General features: G+C 33.6%; 1 long non-coding RNA gene and 1 pseudogene across 1 annotated transcript; both read left to right on the forward strand.

The window, feature by feature from the left end:
* Positions 1 to 403: 403 nt before the first annotated feature.
* LOC122008911 lies at positions 404 to 3,278 on the forward strand (annotated as a pseudogene).
* Positions 3,279 to 4,061: 783 nt separating this feature from the next.
* On the forward strand, positions 4,062 to 6,899 carry LOC122038944. Its single transcript, XR_006127971.1, has 3 exons — positions 4,062 to 4,183; positions 5,028 to 5,165; positions 6,590 to 6,899. It is a non-coding gene; the product is annotated as an uncharacterized LOC122038944 (long non-coding RNA).
* Positions 6,900 to 12,845: the final 5,946 nt, after the last annotated feature.

Genomic DNA, 12,845 nt, shown 5'->3' on the forward strand with positions numbered 1-12,845 from the left:
TCATTGTACTTCGTTCAGTTACGTATTATTATTTATCGTATGGATTATATTTTGCTTGATTTTCCAGATTATCAACAGTCTTTAGCACTGCAAAGCGTATTTTCCTTAATGGAAAATGGAAAGAAAAACTTTTTGGAATGTTCTTTTTCTGTCTTAATCTCTCACTGTTTGGTTTCCCCAAAATTAACATGAGAATCTCACTGGAGTTTGTGTTTGGTAGACCTTGGATCAAGAATAATCTCTGGAACACTAGGACCAATTTTCCTTCTATTTGTAAAACAATGGGCTATCTCCACATAGTGCCATTTTGTTTAAGATGTATTTTTAGTGCTTATATTATGCTCCAATATCCTTGTTGAATAACTTTCTGCATATTCATCAATAATTATCTTCATGTTAGATCATGGATCTGACTTTTATGTTGTCATTTGTTCGTGATCCTAGCATTTGTCAAAGTGGGGCTGCAAATATTTTTATCAAGGTATTGAACATTTTTTGTTGCACTCAATTTTTCTTGGGTTTGGCAACCTTCTTAAGCTTCTTTAATTTGTTTACTTCTTTTCTTCAGAGTCTAGATAAAACAACAGGCAATAAAGGACTACATGAGATCTTCTGTTCTTTTGGTAATATTTTATCGCTCAAGATAGCTACAGATGCATTTGGCCAGTCAAGGGGCTTCACAAAATGCCATCAACCGGCTAAATGGCTTGTTTGTGAATGATAAACCAGTTTATGTCGAACCTTTCATTTGCAAGCAAGAAAGGGAAAACCCTGCAGAGAAGACAAAATTTTGTAATGACTTTGTCAAAAAACCTTTCAGAATCCACTACAAAGGAGGACCTAGGAAATATTTTTTGGAAAATATGGGAAAATCACTAGTGCAGTTGTTATGACCGAGGAGGATGGAAAATCAAAGTGCTTTGGATTTGTCAATTTTGAGAATCCAGATGATGTTGCCCAAGCAGTTCAAGAACTCAATGGGCAGAAATTTGATGACAAGGAGTGGTACGTTGCAAAGGCTCTGAAAAAAATCTGAAAGGGAATTAGAATTGGGGGAAAAATTTGTCCAAAGTGCCAGGGAAACATTTGATAAGTACCAAGGGTTTAACCTATATTCGAAGAACTTAGATGACAGTATTGGAGATGATAAGCTGAGACAATTATTTTTTGGGTTTGGGACAATAACTTCTTGTAAGGTACTTTTTCTACACTTCCATTTTTTGCTCAACCTGTTTATTATATTATACTACTTTTCTATTTGATATGGTCTATATGCAACTGAGTCAGAGGTTATGCGGGAACCAAACGGTGTGAATAAAAGTCTCTGGATTCGTTTCTTTCTCAACTCCTAATGAAACAGCTAGAGCTGTAAGTTCTCACTTTTTTTTTTGTATTTTGAAAATAGTAAACTGAATCTTCTTTCTGTATTTTGGTAGTTGGCAGAGATGAATGGAAAAATGATTGGTGGGAAGCCACTTTATGTAGCACTTGCACAAAGTAAAGAAGAAAGAAAAGCTAGGTTCCAGGTATTCAATTTGAATCTTTTTCTTTTATCAATCCATCAAAGTTTCACATGAAGCACTTCATGCTTAGCTCAGTTGTTAGGAACCTGAATTAAAAACCTTTATATTAAGAGGCAATATGTTCACTAATTCTTGAATTCAGAATGTTGTCCTGAAATTCTTGGTTGCTTAAAATGTAATTGATTTTGTACATGTGTGGGGAGTTGAATAAATAAGGCAGAAACTGCTTCTAAAGAATCAAGTTTTTGTTTTTGTTTTCCATTCAGTTGAAATAATCCTTTTTTAACTTTAATTAACTGTTAACTTTTTTCCTTTTTTACTTTGATCTAGTATGACACTGACATTGCTAAAACATGATTTCACTTCCTAGAATATTCTTGATAATGACAGTGAGTACCTTATCAACATAGTTCAAGAAGCTTTATTAATCGACTAGATACAGGAGATATCCCTCAATGTATATATATATATATATATCTTTCTCGATTTCTTTTATATACTATGGCCACTAATATTGGGAAATGATCATCACCAAGAATTAAGCTTTATGGTTTCACACTATAATTAGATTTTCACCCTTTTACCTTGTAAGTATCCACTTTTGGATAGGAGTTCAGGATGTGCCAAAAAGCTTGATTATGCCATGAACTGACCTTTTTTTTTAGTTTCTCATTGATCTAAGGTTTTCTCTCTTTTATTAGATTGTACAAAATATTTGGCATATATGGGTCTGCTGTCACATCTGATTTCAACTATCTGGGCTATATTTTCCAGGCACAGTTTTCACAAGTACATCCAGCAATAATGGCTAATGTTGGTCCACATGTTCCCATCTACTCTAGTGCCCCTGTTATGAGGCAACAAATATTTCATAGACAATCTCCCTCTGCTCCTGTTCCACCACAGGTAAACTGCTTTGTTATTATATGCTTGATTACATCCTATGTTGGGACAAATGGTTGTCGTTGATGATGATATTTACACCCTATTTGTTGTGCTTGAGAGTCTTGGGAGTGGGGACTCTTGTTTTTGGTAATCAATAGTTCGACATGATACTTTTAGTTGATTGACTGTCTCAAGAGTGTTTATTATGCACAAGTTGGGCTTGTATACATGGTAAAATTATGCTATGGGTTGTTGAGTTTAAATAGTAAACTTGACGCCTATGTTTTTAGGATTGGTTAACTTTTAGCAAAGTTTATATTTCAGCTTCCAATTCTTACCGTTAATTTATGTTTATTTATTGACTGCAGGCAAACTACTGGTTGAGGTTCAATCAACAAAACTCACCATTTTCAAGTATTGCACTTTGCTATTTTAAAATTTTTTATGTCCATTATGTATGTTTGTAACTAAACAGAGACTTCAAGTAATTGGGCATCGCAAATAATCAAAGGCCAAACCCACATCGCTCATACCATGTATGTAGTCATCTAACTAATGAACACTACACATAAGTTTGAGCAGTATTACTGGTTCTAGCTATTTTATAATTTATAGTCTGATTGTATCTGCTGATACAAGTTTATATACTGCTCGGTTCAACTGCTATAATGGTTCAAGCCTAAACTCTTATATGTATTCGTTGAAAATATTCAGTCATGCAACAGATTACATATTTTGGAAATTGTTTATTATTTAGAGTTATTTGCCAGTGATCCCTTTGTTTCTTTTCTTATGCAGTCAGCTAAAGTCATTCGGAAGCTTAGTGAAATCCTTGGTGAAAACCTTTATTTGCTTTGCTTGCCGACCTGAACAAGTGAACTTTCCTTTGTCTTTCTACACGTAATCTATTGGTTACACAATGTGGTTTTGTGGAAATGTCTTGGTTGACTGTAAGTCAATCAACAAATAAAGAGAACTTAGTGACAGTTCTAGCCATGAGTCTTCTTCTGAATTATAAACTGTCAAGTCTGTGTACAGGGATTGTGAGAGAAGCTTGATGGATTTTGCTGCAAGATCTTGTTTTGAAACGGTGAACTTAGAAAAATATATAAAAATAGGAAAACTTTATTTCATGGTGACTTTATTTCGTGGAATATTTTTTTATATGAAATAATAGTGATTCTTATATTTGATTATAAAACAAACTTTTCAATAACTTTACTATTAATCTATTGTATTTAAAGTAAAATGTATTTTTCACATGAATTGATTGCCTTAAAGTTTATTCTAAATTTATATCATTTGTTTATTCTTGGCTGTTGTTGTTGTATTCTATTTTGTTGAATTTTCTCATATTATTTTTCTTCTAAATTTAAATATCTAATGATAATATTTTTAAAATATAACCTTTTTACATATACTTGTCAATATTTCTCTTGGTCAAATGTAATGCTTATGTGAATATTAAGGATGAAATTGTAAAGGTTTTGAAAAGATTAGTGATTGTTTGGTGGGTGTCAAACTTAGATCATTTTAAATAATGTAAACTTTAGGGGGCAAAGTGAGACGCAAGGACTCATCTTGACCGTTGGATTACGTCCACTGTATACGTCTGCTGTGTCCGTTCTTCTGTTGCCCTAATTTAGCCGTCATCTCCTTCCTCTCGCCTTCCCTATAAATAGTCATTGCTTCGTCCTCCATACACTTGGCTCAAAAGCAGAAACCAACCTGCAGTTTCGGCGGCCGCAAAAATCTTCGGCTTTGAGATTACGGTGGTAATGCTATTCTCTACTGTTATTCTCGTCTTGTTTCTTGGTCTCGAGGGTATTTCATGGAGGGCATGATGCGGTTTTATGATATTATTATTTTACATTATTTCGATGTGTGATCGGTATATTCTTCTGCTAGAGATATAGCTTGATGGGTTGATCTGATTCCAGGCAGTTTTTTTTTTTCTTTTTGATGCTAGGATACTTAGGTTTATTTTATTTTTTGTTTATGATCTTTTGTAAGATTACTTTAATGTCTTTGAATTGAGGACTTAGTGTTAAATGCCAATGCGCTTATGGACGGTCAGATGCTGATCCGAACTTGCACATCAGCACATAACACAATCATAAGCAAAAGAAACCATTGCCACTCACAATCCCTCCTTGAAAGCAATCAATTTCAAGGAGATTACACTTGGTGGCATTCATTTTAACTTCAGTTTATGACTCTTGTTTTTTTTTTTAATTTTGTAATGTGAGTAGAATTAAGCTGATCCTGGTTGATTGGAGAAGCTTAGTTTTTCTTATTTTTGATAGATGTTTATGTAACCTTTTATCTTTTAAGAAAAAAATTGATGGATTTTGGGAAATCTTAAACAAGCACATAAAAAATGTAACAATACCATTAACTAAAGAAATTATTTGCCACTCAAAAACCCTTTTTGAAACAAATCAATTTCTAAGGGAGTCCACCCGAAATCCTGGTCATTGGGAAATATTGCTTAAGTTAATTTTTATCTCTGCCATTTTTTTACTCACAAAGATACTCGTAGTTCATATTTAATATTTTTCATTTTTAATCATTATGTTCATGTTAATGTTCTTTGTATTTGTTTTTTGGATACTCCAGATACTATACTTATTCATTGGGAAGTAGAAAGTAAAGGATTGTGCTTATGGAAGGTCAAGTGCTGATCTGAAACAGACACATCAGCACAACACAATATCATAAGCTAAAGAAACCATCTGCCACTTATAATCCCTCCTTGTAAGCAATCAATTTCAAGAAGATACACTTGGTGGTGTTCATTTTTAGTGTTACTTTTTTGCTACTTGGTTCTTTTATCTTATCATTGTAACTTTTTTCCTGGATTTTGTACAGATAGGGTGGGTTTAAATCTTGTTGTGGTGCTTAGGAGATTGATTCCATTTTAATGACTAACTGTGAGATGAATTAACCATTGCTCATATCCTAGGCCTTTTTGGAAGAGCACCTAAGTTAATTCTGGTCCCTGCCATTTTTTTTACTAAGATGTTTTGAACAATTTATTTCATTTTGTTTACTTTATATTAAATATTTATGCATTTTTTGATGGACTCCAAATAATTTTTTTTGGAAATGGTTGTGTGCTTAATTGCTCATGAATGATCAAATGTTGATACAAAATAGGCACACATTAACTCATAAACCCCACAACAACTTGCTAGCCCTTCAAGAAAGCAATACATTTTGAAAGTGCACTGGTGGTAGTCATTTAAAATGGACTAAGCTTAGCTCGTATATCCATAGGTTATTAGCAACATTGCTAAGTTGATTTTGGTCCGTCATTTTTTTTCTTCTTTTTCCTCCTAGTGTCACTCATCATTTTTGACTTTTAATATTTTTTTTTGTTAATCTCTTGGTCGTGTTTTTTATGCCAAAAAAGTTTCTAATGGTTCGTAATTTTTTGGATAATTAAAAAGGAATGTGCTTATGGACGGTCAAGTGTTGATCTGAAACAGGCTCATCAGCGCACAACAATAGCATAAGCTAAAGAAACCATTGCCTCTCGCTATCCCTCTTTGAAAGCAATCAATTTCATTGAGGGTACACTAGATGGCATTCATTTTTGTTTTTCATCTCCCTCTTTTAAATATCTCTGGACAGCCTATGTTTCTTGAATTTTGTATGTATCTATTTCTATTCATATTTTATTGAGCAGTATTAATCATGCCACTTCAATTGATCTTGTTCAATGGCAATGACTTGGCATATAATTTTATGCAAGTTCTATTATCATATATCGATGATTACTAATATGCCAAATTTGATCACAACAATTTTTTTCTGTCTTCCACAATCTAACAACATGTATTATTTCGTGTCTTGGTATTTGTTGCTTGTTCTGAAATTTAATAGTCTTGAAATCGACCATTGAATCCTCCTATTTTCTCCAGCTAGTGGCTAGTATTTTTTTTAAATCAGTGAGTGTCTAGTTTTATAATCACATGCTGCTGCAGCTTTTAGTTTCTTCTGGTAATTTTTTCAGATAATGCAACTTGTAATTTTCATTTTGCATTTTGCCATATACATTCTTTTAACATAATATTCCAGTGTGAAGTTGTGATTTCCACAACCCAGTCTTCTGAACTATTACTGTCTTTGATTTATTTACTTAAATTTGTTTGCTCTGGATGAAATTTTTCTGAAAGCTCAAGAACCCTGCGAGAAATAGCTATGGAATCAAAATACAAAAGGGATCGGGCACTTATCTTCTAAATTCTGCATCCTGAAGTGCTCCAGAACGTAGCTCTATTAAGACCAGAAAGAAACCTTTTGATGTTTCAAGGTATGACTGTTCGTAGGATTAAAGCGTTTTGTTCAGAGAATTTGAGAATGTTGTTTAAATTGTATGAATTATAAAAAAATAAAGTTGCAGAAATTTGATACAATTTTAATGTCAAACTATATGTCCTCCAGAATTAGGAGTGTCAAAAATAAATTTGAGCAGTAAGTTTGATTTTAAAAAAATCAAGTTTGGATGGGAGTTTTTTGAGTTGGTTTAGGGTTGGGTTAGCTTAAATTTAAAATTTAGAGATTTTTTTAAAGTTAAATTAAGTTTTATTTTAAAAATTAAGATGTTTTAGTATATAAATAGTAAATGTTTAATAATAGTAAAATATTGAAATAAAAGTGAAGAATTAAGGTAAATTGTAAAAAAAAAAATCTATAATTACAATTTAAATTTTATCCTCAGCAAATATTTATTTGATAGGATTCTTTTTAAATTTAACATATTTAAATTAAATATAATATACTTTTTATGTTTGTTCTTTAGGTTTAGATGAAACTTCTTTTTTCCTTGTTTTTTCTGTCAAATTGCTAAAATGTTATCAATATTTTCATTTCCAATGAAAGATATTCATCAGTAATAAAACTTTGAAGATATTATTTTAAAAATAAATAAAGGTATACATACCTCTTCTGAAAAATAAATAAAGATATTCATCGTGTAACCATCCATTGACTCATCCTCAAAACTCAATGCTTCTGCGTCTCCTTCCACCCAATGCAAAGAATAAAAAATTCATAAGGTCAGGTTCATAAAAAAAAAAGAAGAGTTATTTGCATTGACTAATATGATAGGTGGGAAAATTACAAAATTATGTATCTTTGAAATATGCTACTTCTGAAATGATTTCTTCCTGTTTCCATGGGCATGTGCCTTGGTAATTTTTGAGCTTCCAAGAAACAAAGAGGATGCATGAACTATTTATTTATTCCTTCCATCTTGAAAGAATAAATTCTTGCAAGTTAGATGAATTCAGACTTGGTGAAGCTAAAATCTCAAACAAATCCTATACATGAAGAGGTGGATATTGGAGGAAGCTTTAATGCCTTTAAGTCTGAAAAATGAAGCAAATGATGGAAAAATGCTTACTACCATCAATGTAGATATCAGTACTAAGATGCATTTCTTTCAGTGTGTTTCCTATAATTGTAAATAGAATGCCACCTTCAATATCACATGAACTTGATTGTGTTAGTTTGATAAGATGGTGATGCATTTCTTTTGCAGGTATGACATAACAGTACTAAAATCAGAATATGGATAAGGCAATAATAGTTGCTGCCAATATGCACATGCTTCATTACATGTCATGAAAATATTGATGTCCTCTCGGGACGATGCGATGATTAAAATATGGGGTATTATTATATGAGATCTTGGAGTCAAAATTTGACGTGACCGAGCATAACCTCTCCCATGTCTTGATCATTTGCACTAATGGCTAGTAGCCACTCGTGATTTACCTCCTCCGGGTTGACCTAGGGACGGGTTGACGTGGGCACTGAGGGCGAGCGAATCGCTTTTTTTGCCACATGTTTAAACAGTCATGGTCTCCTCGGGGCAGTGCGATGGTTAAGACATGGGGTGTTGCCACATGAGGTCTTGTGGTCGAAATTCGGCGTGATTGAGCATAACCTCCCCCAGGTCTTGGTTATTTGCACTAATGGCTAGTAGCCACCCGTGATTTACCTCCTCCGTGTTGACTTAGGGACGAGTTGGCGGGGGCGCTGGGGGCGAGCGAATCGTCTTTTTTGCCACATGTTTAAGCAGTCATGGCCTGACCTCTCTCGTGCAAAGAGCAGTTGCGTTAAGATAAAATACTCTCCGTGATTTATTCCTTTCCAGAGTGTGTCGGGTCGTCTTAGAGGGACCGTTAAGGTGATAGTTTCACCTTTTGCCGCAATGTTTAAGTCGTCATGAAGACAAGTGGAATAGAGGATAGAATCAACTCCTCTCCCTAAATAAATGTGCATACTTCTCGATAATCTTTGATGCCTCAGGCTTAGCCAATAGGGAATACATAAGAATAAGCACATAGATTGATGATATTAGAGGTCATTTGGATTCTTTTAAAACATGAGATAGTTTAAGACGGTAATATTGATTCGTGACCCAAGAACAACATTGCTTCAACTGCACCTAAACAAAATTAAAAAGAAATATATTTTAAAGGGAAACTTTTTAAAATGCCATTCCAAAATGTTAATCCTCAATGATGTATAATGTATAGAGAAACCACTGATATATATATATATATTTAAAAATTAGCATCAACGTTTTTGGTGGTTTTTAAAAAATATATTAGTGCTCTCTCTATGTATCATTATTAGTTTTTAAAAATCAACAGGATACTAAAATATGAGATATCTTTTTAAAAAACAGTTCAAAGTGATCTTTTGATTGTTAACCGACAACAGGTAGCCGATATTATTCAAGTAGTCGACCATATTTAATAGTGATCGTATATTTTTTTTCCTATATGATATATCAGGTGTTCAATTATAACTATCTGAATCCGATAAAATCCGGTCTACACTCACTCCTAACCTCAAGTTGAATTATATAAAGACACTAAATATAAATTTTGAGAAGACTTATATGAGTTATATATAAATTTTTGACAAATGAGATGATTTTAATAAGATGAGATGTAAATAGATATATAGGATAAGAAATAAGGAATATCATAGAATGTGCAAAGCTATAAGATTTTAGAAAAATAAATAAAGAAAAATTATATTAAATTTCAAGATAACTTATAAATTTATAATGACTAATAAGTTTTTTAAAATAGATGAAACATCTAGTTATATTCAAAAGTAAAAAATAATAAATAATAAATTAATTTTTTAATAATGAGGAAAAGAGATAAAAAAATTATAAGATCCTTAAAGAATACCTAACTACCAACTTAAATTTGTTGGGACCTCTGCGAGTTTGGGGTGAATAACTTCATTCGTTTTGTCTTGATCTTTCCTTACACAACCGAGACTCATCCGATGTGCATGTTATTTAAATATTTTTTATTGTAAACCTTTAGTTAACAAATCTTCAATCATGAGATCAGTTCTAATATAATCAATAAACACTCTTTGTTTCTGAACTCTTTCTTTAACGATAAAATATTTTAATTCATATGCTTAGAACCTCTTTGAGTATTTATAATTTTTAGAAGAATATTGTTATAGAATTATCACAAAAAATTTTCAACGACTTAGCAATAGTGTCGACAACTCCAAGTCCTAAAATAAAATTCTGCAATCATAATAATAATATTGTTATTATTATCTACAAATCATATTGTGCAATCATAATTGTTGGAACCTCAAGGTGTTTTGATGTGATCAAATAAGTTAAGTTAGGTCCTGTTTTGTCTAACCCTTGTATCTAAATGTGCAGGAGCTTAGGAATACAGGAAGTCGAGCGGAAGACGCGACTAGCGAGAAGGACGACATGGGGAGAGAGCCGACGAGCTTGGTGCGTCCGAGGGACGAGGTGCCACGGAAGAGTACACCGGTGGACGAGAAGAACGTACGCGACGTTCGAGGGATGAGAAACAGAGGAGGAAGGCTACTCGAGGAGAAGGTCGGAACTTGGGTTCGGGTGAACCCTATTCTAGATGGCCGAGATCACCCAAACTAACGGAGCCGGAGTAGAAGATCCGAACCGAGACGAGCTGAACCGGAGCAGAGGAACCGGACCGTAAAAAGTCAACTGGGTTGACTTATGTGGTCCCGGCGCTTGGAACCTAAAATTTATCAACGATGATGTGGACGTTGCCTGAAGCGTCGGAGATAAAGTTTTATCCCCCAGGGCGCCCGGAACCCTTCCAAGCGCCCCGAATAATGCTATAAATATAGCACTAATTTCCACAGTTTAGAACAACAACTTATAATCCAATTCTTTCATTTTTGCTTTTTCTTTTGTGCTGTCAAAGCTGTAAGAGGCTACTCCGCCCGAAGGAAATCATCATATAGTGCGCCATATTTTCTTGGATTAGCAATCCTCTTATTACAAACCAAATAAATCATCTGTGTCTGATTTCTTTTAATTAGTCTCTTTTTGTTTTGATTACAAGTTTTATTATTAGTTGAAAATCCGAGAAAGGTTGGTTTATTTTTTTCAGGGCAATTCACCCCTCTCTTCTTGCCGACCTCCAGAGGGACCAACAAGTGATATCAGAGTGAGGATATTTCAGGAGGACTAACCACCGATCGAAGCAAAGAGATGGGCGGACCAAGCATCGTTCCACCAAAATTCGAGGGAGACTTCGCACACTGGAAACGTCGTATGGAGGTATTCCTAAAAACATATTTCGAAATTTGTTTAATAATAAAATATGATTTTGTAGCTCCGACGAATCAAAATGGAGAGGAAAAAGAAGAGGGCCTTTGGACGAAAAAGGAACAAAATGACTCCGTAGCAAACAACCGGGCGGAATATCACTTGCTGAGCGTGCTGCCGCCTCAAGAAGTCAACCGCATCGGAAGCTACTCGTCGGCCAAAGAACTCTGGGAAAAATTTCTGGAACTTCACGAAGGCACATCCGAAGCCAAGCTAGCAAGAAGAGACATCCTTCGGAATAAACTGACGAACATCCGTCTGGAAAAAGGTGAGAAGGTAGCTGATCTACACGCGAAGGTAAAAGAATTAATTACCGGTCTCAAGAACCTCGGTGAAATCGTAACCAATCGGGACACCATACACTACGCACTCAACACCTTTCCCAGAACTCCAGAATGGACGTCAATCATCGACACCTACTACATCTCGAAGGACCTGGAGGTAAGTACCCTAGAGGAACTATTTTCCATTCTTGAATTACATGAAACCAGATGTGCAGGGACAACAAAGGATTCGAGCCAGATTATGGCGCTAAATGCAACCAAGAATGATGAACCCGAGTCAGATTCAGAAGAAGATCAAGAAGCCTATATGGTAAGAAATTTTAAAAAATTCTTTAGATCTAATAAATTTAAAGAAATGCAGAATAAGAAGAATCCGAGAAATAAAAGAAGGGTTCGTTGCTACCAGTGTCACAAGGAAGGACACTTAAAAGAAAATTGCCCAGAACTCAAGAAGGACAAAGGCAAGATACCCAAGAAGCACAAGAACCTAAAGGCTACTTGGGACGACACTTCATCATCTAAGTCCGAAATACAAGAATATGTCGGGCTAGCACTGATGACAAGGTATAAAAGGCAAAGTACATCAGAACCCAACATCGATGAAGGGGGAGTGACCTCAGATGAATGCAACGAAGCAGGGCGAGAGTTAGACTTCAAGTCTGATATGATAAGTGAGGTATGCTTCTTACCTCCTGATCAGCTTTATTTTGGCATCAACGCTATGGCAAAGTCTATGTTCAAGTTAGAAAATAAAAATAACCAATTAAAAAATGAAATTTTAGAAATAATTTTTTTTGGCAAAATCTTGTCTAATAGAAGACTTTGAAAATGTAAAACTTGAAAATAATAAATTAAAATAAGAAATAGAAAACTTGAAAAATTCTGTTTGTTCAAAAATTTCTTCTTTTAGAAATTATAGAGGATTAAACTGGTACCATAGGTTTCACCAAAGTCAAATCAGAAAAATATCAAAAGCCTATATACCTAAAAAATATTTGGTTAACCCTGTAGGAAGGAACCTCTATTAGGTTCCAAAAATCTGTTTAATTTAAATTTAAAATTAGACTTAGCATTTTTCAGTAAGAAAATTAAATATTTAATTTCTTTATAAGACTTTGTCTAGAAAGTGGTTGTTGCTCCAATAATAAAGAATGCCTAGAGCATCGTCACTGCCTGGAAGCCAAATATTGAAATGAAAAGTTTAATTGACTAACTGAAAAGATATTAATTTGAAATTAAATAATTCTTTAAAGGGTTACTCAATTTATTTTAGAAATTTTTTTAAAAATATTTATGTTTACAAAAACTTAGAATGATTTTAAATTTTTTTAACTCAGATTTTTTTTTCAACACTTAACACTTCCTGATTTATTGCAAATTTTTTTTAAAAAAATATACTTAGAAAAAATTCAATATTTAAATTATTGCTGTCAAAATATTTTTTAAGTTATTCCGTTGCACAAAAAGTTCATTTTAAAAAAAAAAACT

The sequence above is a fragment of the Zingiber officinale genome, chromosome 1A, assembly GCF_018446385.1.
Source record: "Zingiber officinale cultivar Zhangliang chromosome 1A, Zo_v1.1, whole genome shotgun sequence".
NCBI lineage: Eukaryota > Viridiplantae > Streptophyta > Magnoliopsida > Zingiberales > Zingiberaceae > Zingiber > Zingiber officinale.